Source organism: Anomalospiza imberbis, chromosome 15 (genome assembly GCF_031753505.1).
Source record: "Anomalospiza imberbis isolate Cuckoo-Finch-1a 21T00152 chromosome 15, ASM3175350v1, whole genome shotgun sequence".
NCBI classification, from domain to species: Eukaryota; Metazoa; Chordata; class Aves; order Passeriformes; family Viduidae; genus Anomalospiza; species Anomalospiza imberbis.
Window position 1 is genome coordinate 5426088 of NC_089695.1, and position 19466 is coordinate 5445553.

Genomic DNA, 19466 nt, shown 5'->3' on the forward strand with positions numbered 1-19466 from the left:
GGGAGCAGCATGGCAATTCCAGGAGAAAGCACGAGATCTCTCAGCCCCATTGAACCCAGAGCCCTCTCCTGCTCTCTCAGGCACAAGGGAGCACTTCAGGGATGCTCACAAACCCCCAGCCTGCCCTCTCTAGGTCTCTGTATGTGCTGTAGGTTTCTAAAGCAAGAATCTTGGTCCGGTTTAGATTACTGCTTTTGTCCAGCACGTTCAGCTGTGGATGTAATACTTCATGGCTGGAACATGTGAAAACACATGAGGATAACCAGAGGGGAGGGCAAAAATGAAAAGCATGTCTGATACCCTGAGGCATCCTTTGCTAAGGCACTGCTGGCATACTGTGGCCCTTGGTGGTCTCTGTAGGCTATTTCTTGTTGAAGTCTAGCACCAGGAGGATTTTCATTGCAAGTTTTTCCAGGATGTTTTCAGAGATAGTAGATACTTCACTGAATTTCATATTAACAAGCTATGATATTAAATAAAGTACTGAAAATCTTAATCAGAGTTATGAGTACCAACAAGAAGCAAAGTAGCTGATAGATTAGCTGTTGAACAAAAGTTTTCTATGATTAATTATATTATAGTGCACTAATTTAGTTTCCTCGATCTATAACTTCAAATATCTATACTAATTAGTTGCCAACCTACAATGTAATAAATGAGATAATGAAATAAAGATGTTTTAAATATCCATTTCTATTACATGCACAATTCGAAGCATGTAAAAAGACAAGATGAATTCTGATTATTTTTTTCTTAAGGATATATTAGCATATCATTATGTACTTGAATGCCAAACAATCACTTTCCCACAAGAATAATGTTCAATTACTAAATCCACAGGAATTTGAAAATAAAACAAAATACTGCACATTAGATGGAGGCTGGCATGGGTTAAGTTTACAGAGACATCACACCTTTCTCCATCACATTTTCACCTGCTCATGTGATGCACAGTTTTTCTTTGATGGAAAATTCCTTTGGGTCTTCTTGGTGTAAAGCTGTTGGTGCTTACAGCAAAATTTGCAGAGAAAGTGGTGAACAGAGAATGTTTTCACTCAGTTGTTAAACCAGAGAAATATCCACAGCATTTTTCACAGTTCGTGAAAGGGACCATCGATTTCTGTTAGCTTTGTTCAATTTGGGGACAACTTATATGAGCTTATTTTCTTCTATGAATTTGGTTGGGGGAAAGAAAAGAGTTCTTTTCTGAATTTGTTTTAGAAAACTGAGCTCTTAGGTTCCAAATTTAGACTGAAGGAATTGTAATATCCTCCATGGAAGCTGAAGAAACTCTTAAGGAGCCTTGGACTGAGCAGTATTATTCATTTTACTGAAAGCAGTGATGACAGGCAAAGCACGAGCAGTGTGGCTTGTTTTGTATATCAACCTTGCATGTTTTCCTGTCAGCTTTGTAGTTTGTCATCCACAGCTTTGCCTCCAAATAGCATGAACTTTGAGGACAGCAAGCTGAAATGAAAGACTCACTGCCTCCTATAGAGAAGAAGCAAGGCCACCAAGGAATAGCAGAATATCTGTTTATTCCACATCATGTAGCCTAAATTGTGGAAAAATATTTCATTACTAGTAGAAACATATTACAATTCTGTTAATGGTAGTATAATTTGTTGTTACTATTTGGAGTGAATCTGTGAGTAATCTAGCTCCTATAACAGATGAAATCATAAAAGAAAATACTAAATGCAAAATCTGACATACAAAAGCAAAGAATGAGCTGGAACAGCTGCAATAGCTTATTATAAATACTTGTCAGAATTGTTCAGCTCGAGCAGTGTTTGCCAGCTGGAGTGCAGTTGTTCTGAGAGGGAGGTGAGCTATCCCTCCTCTCTACGTGGAGAAACGACCCAGCTAAGTGAGCAGAAATGCACAAAATGCCCTGGTGTGTCACTGCAGTGTTTTACTGCTGGAACGATTCTCAGAGACAGAAACGTTCCACCACTCCAGGCAGTGCTGCCAGAGCAGTGCCCGGCCAGGCTGGAGCACACAGGGGGAGTTCAGGCTTCTCTCCCTGCAATCCTTCTATAAACTTTATCAGCTGTTGGGGCTGTTTGCCCTTCTACAGGTGTGAGCCGTGGATGTGTGGTCGGTGCTACAGTCTGGGTACAACCTGCAGAATTTTCTCCTCATTCTGCAGGGCTGGGAATTGTACCTGCCCTGAGCAGCTGCATTTGTGACACGACACATCCCATTACATCCCACTTACAATTTACCCAGTCAGGTTAGCACGGAGAACATGAGTTGGCAAGGTGATAAAGATTTGTAGCATGTGAATTGGAAAGGAGATACAAACGTCTACTGATGTTCAAAATAAGTGCAAAAGGGCTTTTTCATTAATTAAAACTGACATACACTGAGTTCATTAGTCTGAAGTTCTATAGCATGTCAGCATTATGTTAGAATCATTATAATATGCTGGAAACACAGCATGAGACTAAGTTCACACAGACTTGCAGTTATACTGGTCAAACAGCACTATTCAAACTGTTTTATTTGATGTTTGATCTAAAGCCCATAAGAGTCTGACTATTGCATTCAGTGGGCATGGAGTTCAGCCCTTGATGAAACAGTGCTTGATCCTTGTATAATTCCATTACTTATGTTACTTGCTGAATATATTATTTCTTACATAATTCTTTACAAGTAACTACCTTTAAGTAACTTTACAAGTAACTTAAACTAGTTTAAGGTAGAATTCTTAAAAAACTCAGACCACTTATTGTTGTAGTTTTCAACCCTTTCAAATCCTGTTTATTAGTGCCTCCCTTCTTCCCTAGTATCAGGGGGAAAAGGGGTTTTACAGTAACAAGAAACATTTAGGTACAACTGAAGACTTCTGCATGCTCTTAGCTACAATGCATCACATCTCTTATGTTCATATGATAAAAATCAGTGCCCCTCACAGTGACCCAGAGCCCCCTGTGCTTCACTTTGTGCCCATTGCCATGGGCCTGCCACTGGAGCATCCCTGAAGGAAGCCTGGCTCCATCTTCCTCACAGCCCCCCTTGAGGAGCTCACACACCTTCCCGAGACCCCCAAGCATTCCTTTTAACATACTGGGCAGGCTGAACAGTCCCAGCTCTCCTGTGCAGATGGTTCAGCCCCTTCAGCACCTTCGTGGCCCTTTGCTGCACTTTCTCCAGTACTTCCAGATCTCTTTTCTACTGGGGAGCCCAGAAGTGGACACAGTGCTCCAGATAGCACAAGGAAAACATTTACTCACAATAATACATAATCTAATAATGTTAGTAAATTATGAGAACTTATAGCTAAAAAAAAATAGGAAAATTGGAGTCAAATGTTTGTACATACAGACACAAAGGGAATGAGATTTCAGGTGCATAACTGAGTAAATGAATGCAGAGAACTTTTTGCATGCTAAACAATAGCATAGTAAGCATATCTGTGGTGGAGAGGATGAAACATGGCAAACCATCCATTAATAAGTATCTATTTTCCTTGACAAATGCCTAATTATTCAGCAGAGTAATTTAATGTTCTGTATTAAGCTAAGAGGCACACAAATTAAAATACCCACATCAATGGGCTCTGCTCAGTATTCCCTGCTCACTCCTACCAAAACATTCACAAATCTCAGCAGAGAGTTTTCCTGAGATCAGTTAGTAATGTTTTGTACCCAGCACATGAGCCCTTAAATCTCTAAAGTTGATTTTTCTACCAAACCACAAAACTATCTTTCTATCCTTTTGTTAAGAATCCTCTCTGTCCACGTACTTTACCTCTTACATATTCCAAGATGTAACTCAATTAAAGCTGAAGAATGAAAATATCACAGTTTAGGGCAAAGCAAAAAAAAAAAAAAAACAAAAAAAAAACTTCACTAAGTCTTTGTTAAAGACACCCAAATAAAGCCAATGAGAAGTACATGTATTTCAGGTGAAATAGAAGGCTTGAATTGGAAGCCCATGGAAACCCTTGAAAAGCAGCTGCTTTTCAAGCAGCCATAAAACCAGAGAAAAACACTTCCAGGCAAAGCAGCAAGCCTGTAAGAGAGAGAGGAGATCTACTGAGTGAACAGCAACTGAAAGGAGCCACTGTGTAGAAAAGTGGCATTGCAGAATAGTTAAATGACAAGTCTGTAAAGCTTGACCCTATATATATATATATAAATAAATACCTCAAAAGCTAATGGTCCATAATTCTTGATGCCAACAGGATGAAATCAAGTAAAGGAAAGTGATGAAACAAGGATCAATGACAAATTATTATATGGTATTAATTTTAGGAAAATAAAGACAAGGAGGATTTAGCCACACTAGAAGATCCTGTACTGATTAACAGTAAATTGGTAACTGCAGTAGCTTGGAAGTTAACAGCACTGAATAATAATGAACTTAAAAAGTAAGTAGCTGAACTTCTCACAAGGTATGCTATTTCTTTTTATATCAGGGTAAAATTGAGAGGGTAAAAATGTTCCTGTCTTAAAAAGTAAGACAAGCAAAGTCTGCATCAGTGTCAGATAGCCAACAAACAGAGCACTTGAAGGACATATATTCATCAAACACAAAAACAATGCTAGGAGAGGATCAAACATCTTTAATTTCCAATTTACTGTATGAAATGCAGAAGCATTCAGTTGGAACATGCAGAGGTCACATTCCACATACTCTAACACATTACGTGCCAGTAGAGTTAGCTATGAGTTTGCCCTAAAAAAATATGTGTGTTTTAAATTGCACAATATCTGCATTTACTTCCTAATCCTTTTTTTTTTTTTTCTCACCTGAGACCAGCTTCTCCTTGAGTACTCTAGAAAACTGATCTTAATGACTGTACGATTTTGACCACAACTGAGACTATTTGGCAATGCCACTCCTATCATGGGACAAGGAGAAGGGAGGGTTATTAGAAACCACACTTTTATCCTAAGCTTTCTCTGCTTTTTGTGTGTGCCTATGATGATGTTTTCATGCGTTTATCAAAACAATGCAGCAACAACACCTTTCATCACTTCCTTTCATTGTGGAATCTGATAATACTCCACATGCATTGAGTCTCCCATCTGGAGCAGCATGTGCAGTACTGCTTTCTGCCTAAAGGCTGGATTCAGGGAAGGACCTCCACCTGGTCCACCTGGAAGGATTTCACTAGATAGGAGGGCAGAGGGTACACTTGGGCCAGGTTAGGGTGTGAGCATGTTTAACTTGATCCTCAGTGTGCCTTTGTGCCAAGTCAGCCCCTCTCAGCCTGTCCCTCCTTGCAGGGGAGGTGACAGCCCTGGGCAGAGCCAGCTCCCTGCCTGCCTGGCCTGGCTCTCAGGAAATCCACCCACGTGCCTGAGAATGGGGCCCTGCCAGGCTCATCCCACTTCCCTCACCACACACATCCCTCTCCTCACGTACTGCATTTTTACCCAGGCACCCTTTAACACTAAGCACACACCCAGTGCAGAGATCAGAGCTGAAAGGAAAGGCTTCCTGTGCTACAGCCCATGAGAGTTCTGGTGCCCTTTCCCACCTGTGGAATAAGGCTTGAATCCCCTTCTGCATCATGGCAGAACCTCAGCTGGACTGTGAGAGTGACTTGAGTGAAAAGACTCAGGCTCTCCATTTCCTGGGAGAAAGCTCTGGTTTTAGCAGATGAAGGTATTGTTGTAGTCATAATAAATTAAGGGTAGAAGCAAAACCTGCAGGAAAAGTAATTATCTTTCTAAGTCTAACTGAAGCAGCAGCACCAAACCCCCCCTGTTTTCGGATCTGGAGATTTGTTGGTAGGCAGGATGGGCATTGGAACTGATACCATTGCCTTCCAGTGGGCTCCAAATTGATATGGGGGCTGTCAGAGCATCTGTCAAAGGCAGGGCAAGGAAGGGAGACAGATCAGCCCCAAATCATAATTCCATTTCCCCTTCCAAATCATTGTACACCATCATCTCTCATCACCTCCAGGCCAGTGATGAGCATGCACTAAGCCCACTTATGCAGACTGTGTTAATTATTGTTACACATCACACTGCAGGGTTACACAAGATATATGGATTCATGTATGGCAAAGCTCCATGTCAAGGCATAAACTTTCATTTGACAGTTGCAAGGTTTTGTTTGGTTGGTTTATTTTTATTTACTTTTTAAATGTTTGTGGTAAGGATAATTTAAATGTAATTTTTTTAAGACCATGGCGTGCTATCCTAACAAGCCTGGGAAAATACAGCACTGTCCAAGGGACTCTCTGCAGCCCAGCTTAAGGGCAACAAGCTACACTTTCACTTGGCTAAAACCTCTCTGCCTGGGAGCTGGGAAGATGAGCCTGCAGAAAGGAGGGTACTGCATGCTCAGCTTTGCCCAGGAAGGTTCCATGTGTGCAGAACAGCCCTGAGCTCCCAGGCAGCTCAGCACCTGTCACTGCTGCCTTTGGGGCAGTTTGCTCTCTCACTCAGGTACCAGAGGGGCAGAACCCCCACTTTAGAAACGAGGAGAGAGGCAGAAGCAACTGACACAACCTGCAAAGTTTTGCACAACCTGAGCATGGGTTTTCAAGAAAGCATTTTTTGATTTATATTGCTGTACTTCTTACAAGTTCATTACTGAATATAACACTTAGATTCTATTTTTTGATATGAACAATAACTTATTTCTTAGCCAGTCTCTCCTGCAGCCAATAACTATTGTCTCTTTTGTAAACTGCAGCCCCTCTTGTTGCCAGTAATATGTGATTTGGGGAAATGATTTAAATGACAAAATGCTAACTTGCAACAACAAAAGAAATGACACAATATAAACTGAGCTTTAATAACTAAAAAGATCTTTAATTAAAATTGCTTTCTATTCAGGGGCTACAGTTTTCTTTAACCAGCTGCCCTATGAAAGTTATTACCTAAAGTTTTCATTTTCCCAGTACACAGCTGCAGAAAAGATTTTATTCTGGTGAATGAAGGGCTGAACAACAGCAAGGACAAAGCTCACTTAAACTAACAATGGAGCCGTGGCAAAAGTCATAACCTTCTGCTGTCTTAGGGGAAGCACACTTTCTGAATATAATCTCTCTGATTATGCCTAGTATGCAAAATGCAGTTTTATAGCTGCAGCTCAAATAGATTTCAGTATTACCACTGAATACTAATCACTGATGCAAAAAACATACAGCTCCCTCAAGGCATTTCAAAAATCTTGATTATTTAATCAGTGCTCTTGATTTATAAGGCGAGCTGGTTGATGACTACCAAAATGTGACACATTGGACACTATCCAGATGGAATGCCAGTTTTCATTTGAGGTTAAAGAGGTAAAACTCTACAAGAGAGGTTTTCCAGTACCCTGGACCAGAGCTAGAGTTATATCAGATGATAAATAAAACCTGGCAGTTTGGCTTGCACATAATATTAAAACAGAAACATCACTGAATTGTCAGCTGTAAAATGAAGTAATCGACTTTCTTTCCGATTATTCTCCATTTCCCCTATGGACTTTTTATTTATTTTATGTCTTCCATCTTAATGTCCCCTTACATTTTTAAACAGCACCACTTTACCTTCTTACAACTATATAAGTGGTAAGTGCTGCCTTTTCATAAACACTGATTTCCCAATCAGCTGGATACAAAATTTGAATAGTTCAGTTCCTTTTCTCTATGACCACATATATAAATATATGAATTTGAAAATATTTTTGTGTCTACATCTCTATAGGGAAACATAGGCTTAGGTATATATAACAATAATTTAAACTCCTGCCTTAAACAGCAATAGAATTGCCAACATTTTTTAAGAAACTGATGCATAAGTTATATTAATTTCTAAACAGGTTATTTCTGAGTTGCTTGGGCTTTTACAGCCCCGTGCCCATCTTTAATTGTCATCAATGATCTTCTGTTATAGGAGGATTCCATGTGAAATTTCCAATTTTTTTTTTTTTTTTTTTTTTTTTTTTTCTATTAAGATTTCAAGGAGCAGAATGATTTCAGATTGAGACAGCAAAGAACGAAATTCCTCTTTAGAACTTTAGAACTTCATTCCAGGCCTGGCCTCTGGGAGCGAGCATCACTTTGGGGACAGGATCATGTGAATACAGAGGCCAAATGTTTCAAACTCATCTTGAAGGTGTGGCCTTTGCTAGAAGCACTGACCAACGCTTATATTCAAAGCACAGTCACAACTACAGAGAATTGTTTTACCCAAATCCATGTTGGTGCTGCAGGTGGGCAGCTGCAGTGGAGCACCCAGAGGAGGCAGGGAGCACCCAGAGGAGGCAGGGAGCACCCAGAGGTGGCAGTGGAGCACCCAGAGGTGGCAGTGGAGCACCTAGAGGTGGCAGGGAGCACACAGAGGTGGCAGTGGAGCACCCAGAGGTGGCAGGGAGCACACAGAGTTGGCAGTGGAGCACCCAGAGGTGGCAGTGTGGTACCCAGAGGTGGCAGTGCGGTACCCAGAGGTGGCAGTGGAGCACCCGGAGGTGGCAGGGAGCACCCAGAGGTGGCAGTGTGGTACCCAGAGGTGGCAGTGGAGCACCCAGAGGTGGCAGGGAGCACCCAGAGGTGGCAGGGAGCACCCAGAGGTGGCAGTGTGGTACCCAGAGGTGGCAGTGGAGCACACAGAGGTGGCAGTGGAGCACACAGAGGTGGCAGGGAGCACACAGAGGTGGCAGTGTGGTACCCAGAGGTGGCAGTGGAGCACCCAGAGGTGGCAGTGTGGTACCCAGAGGTGGCAGTGGAGCACACAGAGGTGGCAGTGGAGCACACAGAGGTGGCAGGGAGCACACAGAGGTGGCAGTGTGGTACCCAGAGGTGGCAGTGGAGCACCCAGAGGTGGCAGTGTGGTACCCAGAGGTGGCAGTGGAGCACACAGAGGTGGCAGTGGAGCACCCAGAGGTGGCAGTGTGGTACCCAGAGGTGGCAGTGTGGTACCCAGAGGTGGCAGGGAGCACCCAGAGGTGGCAGTGGAGCACCCAGAGGTGGCAGGGAGCACACAGAGGTGGCAGGGAGCACACAGAGGAGGCAGGGAGCACACAGAGGTGGCAGTGGAGCACCCAGAGGTGGCAGTGTGGTACCCAGAGGTGGCAGTGTGGTACCCAGAGGTGGCAGGGAGCACCCAGAGGTGGCAGTGGAGCACCCAGAGGTGGCAGTGGAGCACCCAGAGGTGGCAGGGAGCACCCAGAGGTGGCAGTGGAGCACCCAGAGGTGGCAGTGTGGTACCCAGAGGTGGCAGTGGAGCACCCAGAGGTGGCAGTGTGGTACCCAGAGGTGGCAGTGGAGCACACAGAGGTGGCAGTGTGGTACCCAGAGGTGGCAGTGGAGCACCCAGAGGTGGCAGTGTGGTACCCAGAGGTGGCAGTGTGGTACCCAGAGGTGGCAGGGAGCACACAGAGGTGGCAGTGGAGCACCCAGAGGTGGCAGTGGAGCACCCAGAGGTGGCGGCAGTCCCCAGCCCGTGCCAGCACAACTGCCTGGCAGAGAACCAGCCTGTGCTCTGCTCTGCTTGGTGTCCTGGCTGGTATTTCAACCTGAGCTATCAGTGATAAAGCCAATAATGAACACAGATAACCACAGCCACGGCACGTGGGCAGCCTGCCAACTCGGCAGCACTGGACAGCCACTGACCTACAGGCATAACCCCAGGGAAGGATGACTTGGAGGTTAAAAGCATCCTCACAACCCAGTCCAATCACTCAAGCCTTCTAAACCCAAAATGATGAAAATTGTAATCCAAACGTGGGAATGTGGTGGAAAGTGTAATGATAAATAAGCATTAAAATTATGAAAAGTCATCATACCGACACACTGAAAAGCTACTAATACTCATAAAACTTTGTTTCCATTCCTCATTTTAAAAAGTTCTCTAGAAAATCCATCAGTCTGGATTCCAACAGCACAGCAAAAGGAGTCACAGATCTCTGTATGGCTGTCCCCAGCACACCCCCCGAGCAGACAGACGTGTGTGGCAGCTCTGCCCACGTCAGCAGCCCCCTGTGCCAAACTGCTCCCCAGCTCTAACGGTGACACTGTCACCTCCACACAGGCCTCACATCCAGGTTTTGGCAGAACTGCAGATTTCTATCCTGTTACAATGCCAAAACATTTTAATAACTGCAAGAGTTCGCTTATAAAATCTGTGTAGTTTGGGTTTGTGCCCTTCATAATTCTTTGTCTGTACGTGTAGATTTTTTATCATCTGGAGCTTTTTGAAAGAATATCTCACTTGACTGGACTTGTGGGTAAGACAATCATGGGGCAGTTCAAATAGCTGCATTATTCCATTTTCTGTCAGGAATCCAAAAAATCTGCTTGAAACACAGATGGCTATTACCCTGTCATCATCCACCTCCTCCGCTAATCCCCTCACCATTTCAACCACATTTCTCTGTGTTGGTATCCCTGAGTAGGGAAGTTTTGCACCTTCTATTTTCAGGGAAGAGCTACAAGCTGCTCTGTGAGGGTGTTTGGATGGTGGATGAGACAGTCCTGCTGCAGACAGCACTGCTGGGTGACTGCCTCGGGCTCGGGGTACCGCAGGCACATTGTCATAAATATATCACAGGTCCTCCCAGGCCTTGTGCCATGTGGACAGCATGACAAAAATAGCTCGCAGGGATTATGTCCCCACATTCCAGTCTTGCATGGCAGCAGCCACGCAGCAGGAAAAACACTGCAGCCAGAACTCGCCTATGCAGGTTAGTGGTTTTACTGCAGGGGAGACTGCTGGGCAAATCATAACCCCAAAAGGGATGGGAATCTGTGTTTACACAAAGCAAATGACACCACTGCTCCTCCAGTCTCATCCTTCCCCCCTGTCCCACATGGCCTCACTACGTCAAGGGATCAAAAAGCCGTTCATAAAGGGCTCCATTGGTTTTGAACCTAGAAAAGGACATCAAGAATATTCTGCTACTACCATGCCTTTCTGTTTCTGCTATTTAAATTGGGGCAAAATTTAAATTCTCCTTTGCTAGATTAATCAAAGTTAAACAAAGCCAGTTCTGGATGCATCTGGACCAGGAAAGGGAAGTCCCTCTGCAGCACCTCTGGTATAAAGCCACCAGGACAGTGACTGCCACCAACTTCTCTACATCCTGGTACAGTCACATGCTGTGAAATCAGCTATTTACTCTTAACCCTTCTACTTCCCTCTTCATTCCTGTATGTACCTCTCCACCTTCTCAAACTACTTTTTTTTTCAATAAAAAAACACCTAAAACATTCTTGGCAAAACATCTCATAAGAATTACCCACTGGATGGGGCTTGTGGCTAACAGAACACCACAGAAAATTATCTGAATAATTCCAGATTATTCAGATAATTGATAATCCAGATATCTGAATACTATCTAGATTATTCACCTGACACCAGCAGAAGGCTCTAGATCCATTAGGCCAGGAGAGAGAGATGATGTATTACAAGGAATTTTGGACTGCTATTTTTAATGTGTGGGCAAGTGTATGTGAAAGCTGAAAACAAAATTATTTGTAACTGTTGTTAAAACAACAACAATGCAAAAATCTGTCTTTAAAGAAGAACTTTTCTGGTTTTTTGCTGCACCCCACACTGCTGCACCTGAAACAAGAACATGTTTTTTTTTCTCCCTAGTTGACAATGCAACTGTGGGAGGAAAGGTCACACAGACTTTCTGTTCTTCAGAGAAGCTGGGTTTTAAATGCATGCTCAGCATTTCCGACTCTGAACAAAGAACTTCTTAAAGAAGTAAAATGCAATATCCTAATATTGTCTCACAAAATTCTACTTCACAAAAATTACCAACAGTAACATCAATACAGATAAAAGTTGTACCTGAAAACATTATACACATGTAGGATTTTAGAGCAAACTCTAATAAATTCCTATTTCCAACAGTTATGTTGATTGCAATCTGAGTCCCACAGATGAGGGTATCCTATTTGAATACAGGTAGCAGGAAAAAAGACTACTTCTTTCCAGAATTTATACATGCACCACATGTCATTAAAATAGAAAGTAGCAATAAATTGACTTTATTAGTGGGAAACCTGCAATTTTTTCGGATAACAAAAGGGCAATAACATTTCAATCATTGGGAAATTTGAATGTTTCCAAAAATATACTGCAATATATGTATTAAAAGTCAGGAGAGGTAATCTATCTCCTTCCAGACAGATTATTCTGATTTTCAAGGACAGAGAACTGAGACTTTATTCCTTCAGTTTACACACATACCTTTGTCAGAAATAATAACGCACTTCAAAGGCCAGAAGTTTCATAGTACTTAATTATGTGGCCTCTAACATGTCATGCTCATTGAATTCATATGATCTTATGTACTTGGGCATCAGAAGCCCTTTATATTTTCTTAATTAGAAACATAGATTCAATGCAACTTGCCAAGAAAATAAATTAAATCCATATACATCACCTGTGAGCAATAGCCCTGATTGAACAGGGCTGTTTAAATCTCTGTGGTTGGCAGTGTTCATCAGTGAATTTGTTTACAAAGTGGAAAGAATGAGATGCTGTCAAAGAATGAAAAATAAAAGCTAGATTTCTTGGGAAGGAGACATCCGTCTCTTTCTATTTGCAAGTGCTGACGAGCAGGGTTTAAGGAGGGCTAATGTCATCCATTCATCTTAATTAAAGAGTTAATTGCTCGTGTATCCTGATTTGGTTAGCTCATCTTAGTAACATGAGAAGCGTTTGCTTCCATGTATTTTATTGACTGCTGTAATGACATCATCAGCACGACCCAGGATTTATTCCTGCCTCAGCCTAAACTCGTACCTTTAATAGCCTCCTACATGATAAAACTTCCAAGAGCAAAGGAGTTCTTTAGCATGGCACAGGATACCGAGAGGTCTGTTCAGACCCTGTTAAAATGTCTCAGTTCAGCTGTCATTGAAGTATTACTTCAAAGTCTAGAGTCACGAAGATAAGTAAAATGTAATTTTAAAGACTAGTTCTGGGCAAATGTATATATGGAAATAGCATAAACCATCAAAAAATCACATATCGAATGGAAGCAAGAGACTTATTACTATTCAATTTTTCCCATCTGTAGTCATAGTCAAGTAAGAACTGACACAAAAACAGACAGGTGAGGTTCACAGCATATTCTAGGGATTAAACACCAAATTGGTTTAGTCCTGTGTTTTAGAGCACAAAGAGGGGAAACTCAGGTCTAAAGAAAAAGCAGTTAACTAACTAGAAAGTCTCTGAGGTTTTTCTCTAAAATGTCTTTAACATTTACTGCAGTTCCTGATGTTATTTCTTAAAGATTCTTCACAAATATTAAATTAGATTTTACACAAGAGGAAAATGGACAGTCCTAGTGCTTTTTGATTGATCAACTATGTGGGACTTAAAATTAAATAAGAGAATCCATTACAAAACATAATACATTGTATTTGCTTATCCTGGTAATGAGTCTTCAGAAGTGATCTATTCATGTTCTGCTGCTTTCAGGGGATCAATTTCTGTTGCTAATAACACCCATAACTTACACAAAGGGTGGAACCAGCTTCTAAGAAGCACCACACACCAAACATAACTCACCGTAACACAGGCACACTTGCTGTGAGCACACACTCAGTTTGGGAACAGTCCCAGGGTAGCTCCTGTGCACTCTCCTGAAATATCTAGAAGCACTAAGAATAATGTGATAAGGTGCTACAGCTCATCTAGTTTTATGTACTGCACAGTGAACTTCACTTTGAGGGGTTTTTAATGCCCTTTAGGCTTTTCAGATGACTGGTTCAGAGACCAGTACTGGCTCCTGTGCTTCCTCTGACAGACAGGAGAGCTTTACTACTGGGGGTTCCATGTTTTCTCAGAAGTCTTTATGTAAAATATAATTTAAAAACATCTAATAACCTCTGCGTTACAGGAACATAAAAATCCATTGCCCTTCTCATGGAATGGCATCAGGCAGTCCAGGACACAGAACTGAGTGTGGTGCAGTGGGCTCATGTCACCAGAACACGGTAGCCAGCCCAGAAGAGGAACCAGTCTGCCTGTGGCAGCCTGATGCTGCCCCCAAACCAGTCAGGCCTACTGAGAAGTCACAGGATCATGCTTCAGGAGCTGCTCTCCTTTTGGGTCTCCAGCACGATGCCATGTGGCTCAGGGACACTCCTCCAGCCAGCCCATGCACCTCTACAATCCTATGAGTGTGTGTCATGGAGAGAGGGAGCAGCTCTGGGGAGCAGCAGATTTGTTGGCTGTCACCAGCCCTGCAACTGCCTGTATGGTGACCTTTAACAAGTGCTTTCAGCTCATTCTGTCACGTTATTCCCCAAACCACCTGTGTCTCCTCTCAGAGATACTTGGAGATTCCTTCATGGGAAGATGCTGGCTGGGAGTTGAGCAGTGCTGTTGTCTCTGAGTGATTCCCTGCTGGAAAAGGCAGCGTGGCCAATGTGTGGGGCTGCAAACACAGGAGAGGACAACAACTGAGGCTGGATGAGACCAAGGGAGTCCCAACCCTGAGCTCAACACTGAGGTCTTGAAAGAACGCAGGGATGGACACTCCACAGTCTCTCTGGGAAACCTGCTTCAGTGCTGGACTATCCCCAGAGCAAGGATTGTTTCCTTATGTCAAGGCTCATGGATAGGAAGAAGGTGGCCATGACAGCAGAATTTCTCACTAGAGTTTAGATGTTATTCATCATCTTTCACAGGTCAGCTCCAATTAAAAAAAAAAAAAAAACTCTTTTTAAATTAAAAATTGTTCCAGTTTTATTTACACTTTGAGAAAATTATCCATTCAACCTTTCTTCATATACTTCAGTCTGTTTAGTGCAGAATCCCTAAGAAGAATTACAAGAATAAAACTAATAAACCACTCTGCCACTTGGACCCCTGTGGGACCAGCATTACAGAACCCCTTTTAGATCAGGCAGGGCCCAGGGGCAGCCTGGCAGTGCTGACACAGGCAGCTGCAGCCCTGCCAGGAGCCCTGAGCTCCTGGGGACACCCATTCCTGAGCTCAGAGATCCCTCCCTGTGCCACGCTGCTGCCATGGGGCACTCTGTGGGGTGGTGCAGTAACCACCATGGCAGAGCCTTCAAACCATCCCAGATATCTTCCAAGATGTCAAACATACAGGTCAGTGGCCTTGGAAACACTTTTAAGGAACTGTAACATTTTTAAAATTTGAAGTCACTTCTGTTATCTCCAGGTTTTTTTCTCATGCCTATGCATAAGCTGTAAAGCTATTTCATAAACACTTGGAATAACTAAAAGTGTCCTTGGACATAGACTGTGGACTAGAAATAGTGACTGTCCCTTTTGAAAGCTACTTTACATAGAATTGAAATAGACTGTCACTAAAGAGAAAAGTGCAACATTTTGTTGTTCAGTGGAAATGCTTTGGATAATGCTAAAATAAAATCTTTAGTGGCTTGGGAAGTAGTTAGTTCAGTTGTTTAGCAAGAACACCTTTTGATTTGTAAAGCTTCTACAATGCCTAAAATTAGCTAAGAGAAGAAAGCTTAAAAAGTTTTCTCTAACTAACTAAAACCACTTGCTGTAGCTTGAATCAAGTCAAAGTTCCTAAGAACAACCTTCTTTTGAGATAACACATTTTTGAATTACAACACTGTAATTTTTGTACACTGCATCAGGCAATGGCTACTGCAACTTCTTCCGACATTACCAGCTCCCTAATAAACATGTGCATGAAGCGGAACAGGGCATACAAGCTATAATTCTTTGGCTGTGCCGGGTAACAAACAGGTCTGATACCATCAGAGGAAAAATTGAGGAATTAAACCCTCCAAAAGACTGATGTAAAGGATTGGACATGCTAAAAGAGATGGTGAAAAGGGGCTGCTAAGAAATGGAACAACATTCAGGAGAGAAGCAATAGATCCACAAATGGAAATAAACATAACCATGAGAAAATGCTTTATCAACATAAGAGCCACAACGGAGCTGTGAATTTCAAAATAAGCAAAAACTGTTTTGAAGAAAAAGCCCAGCATGGTAGGTAGGACTTCAAAGACTTTACTGTAACAGATAGAAATGAACAAGACAAAAACTACAAAAGAAGAGAGACAAAAAGTAATCCTACTAAGACCAAGATCAACTTACTCTACGTCCCTGCTATAACCCTGTTAACCCTTTGATGCCAATGCTGTGGAACCATTTCAGTGATTACAGACAATAAATATTTCAGCACCACAGCAGTTGCTGCCTCCAGTCAGCTCCCTAGCCTGCTTTCCAACCTTGCACCCCTCGCTGTGTGTCTGCAGCACCTGCACTTCCCTCCCTGGCTGGAGGACACAACAGCTCCCCTGCTCAGCCCTTCTCATCCTGCTCCCAGCCCCAGCCCGAGACTGCCCAACTGATGTGTCAGAGAGAAGCCACAATCCCTGTGCCCTGGGTGGAAACCCACTAGGTACTGTATTTCTAATTACAGACATTAGGAAACAATACATTCAAAAGAGGAGCACACAATAGGTAATTAAATGTCATAGTGGTTCAAGGGTAGAAGAAGCAGCTATTATATGAAATATCAGTTTTCTAAGGTCAAAAACAGGAACAAAATAAAATTTTAACTGGATTAAAGGGAAACAGCAGGTAAAGCTGTGGTTTCATACAAAATACACTGCAGATTTCTTGTGTCTTGGTTCTGAATCATTGACATAAGGAGGATCTTTGCCACTGGCTTTAGCTTTAGATCAGAACTAGCTAGTAATAGACTAAAAGTTTTCTTAGAAATTTCAAAATAATTTTGAGTCCTGAGAGAATACACAGTGCCATTGGTCTGCAGCAAGATAGGGTGGAGAAAGAAATTTTAAATGGTGCTGGGGAAGCTAAAAACTAACTGGCTGACACGAAAAACTATACATGGAAAAAGAGATTTAGGCAAAAGAAGATTGAAGTCTACTGCTATATGAAAAAAAAAATGAAATTTTCATGGAATTTACTTTTTGATATCTTTGCACGCAGATTTCTTTTCTTTTGTTGGCTGTTCTCCCAGCCAACAAAAGAAAAGACAGAAGACTTCCAGACAGAAGACTTCAGAAGCTTTTCACTGAGGAAATATTTATCATGATTCATACACTTCTAAATGCCTATTTCAATCCCCTTTTTCAAATAATTTTGGTGACCATTGAAAAAGTGTGTATTGTTTTGCTCCAGTACATAGTAAGCTGTAAAAACCAAGTTCTGTACACAGCAGAACCAGATTTTCTATTATTTTAGACAGTCTTTTTCCCAGAAGAATGTCATTACTAATGACATTACAACCCTCCCCAGCTGCCCCCAAGACCTAGCTGTTTTGTAGCAGACATTATTTGACATCTTGGTTTGCAATCTCAGAAAAAGCCAAGAGAACAGAAACTGTCCTGTCAGAAAACAACGGCTTCAGAAGCTGGTAAATATATCACATTTCTATGGCGACGTGATCAAAATCAGAATGTTTGAATCCAGAGTTGTCTGCTTAGTGATTAATTGCAGATGTCAATACCAAGAGGTACCTGCAAGGCAATTAGCACTGTACTTGCCTAAATGTCACCGCACTGTAAATACAGAATGGAAATAAATAGACAGATTGGCCTGGTGCATGTTGTTTGGATTTGGAACAGGAATCTTGGAAATGTGGTTCCTAACCGAGCCAATTTTTTATTCTGTGCTGCTGATATGCTACAAAAGACTTCTCTCTTTCTTTTTTCCTGGAGTACTGGGAGATTAGTGCCACTCCACTCTCAAAATACCATGTGGCAATCCTTACTAACCAAAGCCATCATCACACTGATGAATCCCAGCAAAATGCAAAAACAAAGAAGGAACCTATACAAATTTCTGCACGTGAGGGTGCAAATGCTGAGACTGAGGTACAATTTTGTTTGCCATTGGAACCTAAATTGATAAATTTCATGATATGTTTTACAGTTGCTGTTTACTTCGATAATACTTTTCTGTCCTGTCTGCCCCAGTTTGGAGTCATGTGAACAACTGCAAAGGGAATCACAGCGACAGGCTGAGAGTTAAGGAGCACACAAACAGAGGCTGATGTCACTGCTGTGCAAGACTAAATATATATTACCATTGTATCTGTCAGACTGACATTTCATAGTTTAACTTCTATAAAAGGGAAACAATAACACCGACCACCCTCCTCCACCCCTTTTGGGGATTCAGTCATGTTTCACCAGTTGATTAAAATCTGGAAAGTAATTGTTTATAAAGAAAGGGAGGAGGGCTTTTCTTTTCATCTCATAGCCAAGATTTTATTTTTTCCGGCATTTTTCTCCTTTAAACATATTAGCTGCTGGTGGCCTTTGAAAACTAGAGGATCAGATAATGCTGGCTCTCCTTCTTTCCATCTGCTAGCCTACATAATAAGAAAACTAATATATATATTCAATTCTTATGTTAAAAAACTAATTAGTACAGATGCAAGAATCTCATGGCCATGAAGGATTTTGTGACAGAACTCTGTTAAAGCTCATCTATAAATTTGGAAATCCTTGCCTATAAAGGTCTTTTATTAGTAGCACATGCTAAACAATGATCACTGCTGTACAATGAGAGACAAATTAATGAATCAAACATTACAGATTTCATCACATTCACTCATTTGCATTTAATCTGGTTTCCAGCTCTGTCATGCATTTGCTTTTAAACGAGCCCCTGTGGATAGTGCTGCAATGTTTGATTCATTAATTTGTTTCTCAGTGTACAGCAGTGCTCACTGTTCAGTATACGGTGAAATACTTTGAAAATATTTGTTTTAACAACCTATCCTTTATTTTAACAAAGAAATAATAATCCTGAAGAAGGAAATGCTGGCCATTTTGCAACGCAGCCCCTGCCAAATCTCCCAGTTGCTACCCCAGCCCATCGTTATACCACTGTGATATTATCTGGATTAAATCTTCACAGCTTGCTTTCACATATTCTACAATTTCATAAAGTTTTGAGCCAGCTCTTTGGGTTGGAATTATGATGCCAAATTCAACTCCTGGGAAGTTGAAGGTGGCTTTAAGCCTTTGCTCTCCAGTCCTTGGATCAGTCCCAAGCAGTGACTTAGATCATCCTCCCGGACGCTCGGTGACATTCTGCCACCACTGTGCCCAGTGCACCAGCTCCTCCACACTACAGCAGAGTGGGCTGCTTGGCAAAGCCATCTCTGTGAGAGCTGCAGAACTTTGGAGCCGGTTTTTGGTTTGTAACAGCTTGAATTTGGTGACCTTACAGCACGCTGAAAGCACCATCTGTTTTAGAAGAAAAGACAGGCATGCTCCCTGGCTGGTCAGTGCACAGAGAGGGGTGTTCTGGTAATTAGATGTGTGGCTGAGTTCTGAAGTTCTTGTCTGAACCTCAAATTTTATGTATTTGACTACAACATTGCTGTGGCAATCACTGCTCATGTTTAATTCCAAAGAAACAAATACTTAGAGGTGTAAAGGCATGTTGGAGCCAGGCTTTTGGCCACATCCAGGCAGTGGCTCTTACATTTTCAGGTGCATTCAGCACCACTCTGAATCTCCACTTGCTGGAACACAAATCCAGTGGTCACCTGTGTTT

At 42.2% G+C, this 19466-nt stretch overlaps 1 protein-coding gene across 16 annotated transcripts in view; it reads right to left on the bottom strand.

Moving 5' to 3' along the window:
* Window positions 1–19466, bottom strand: part of TENM2 (teneurin transmembrane protein 2) — a 1085256-nt gene that overhangs the window by 634296 nt on the left and 431494 nt on the right. The window lies entirely within an intron of this gene.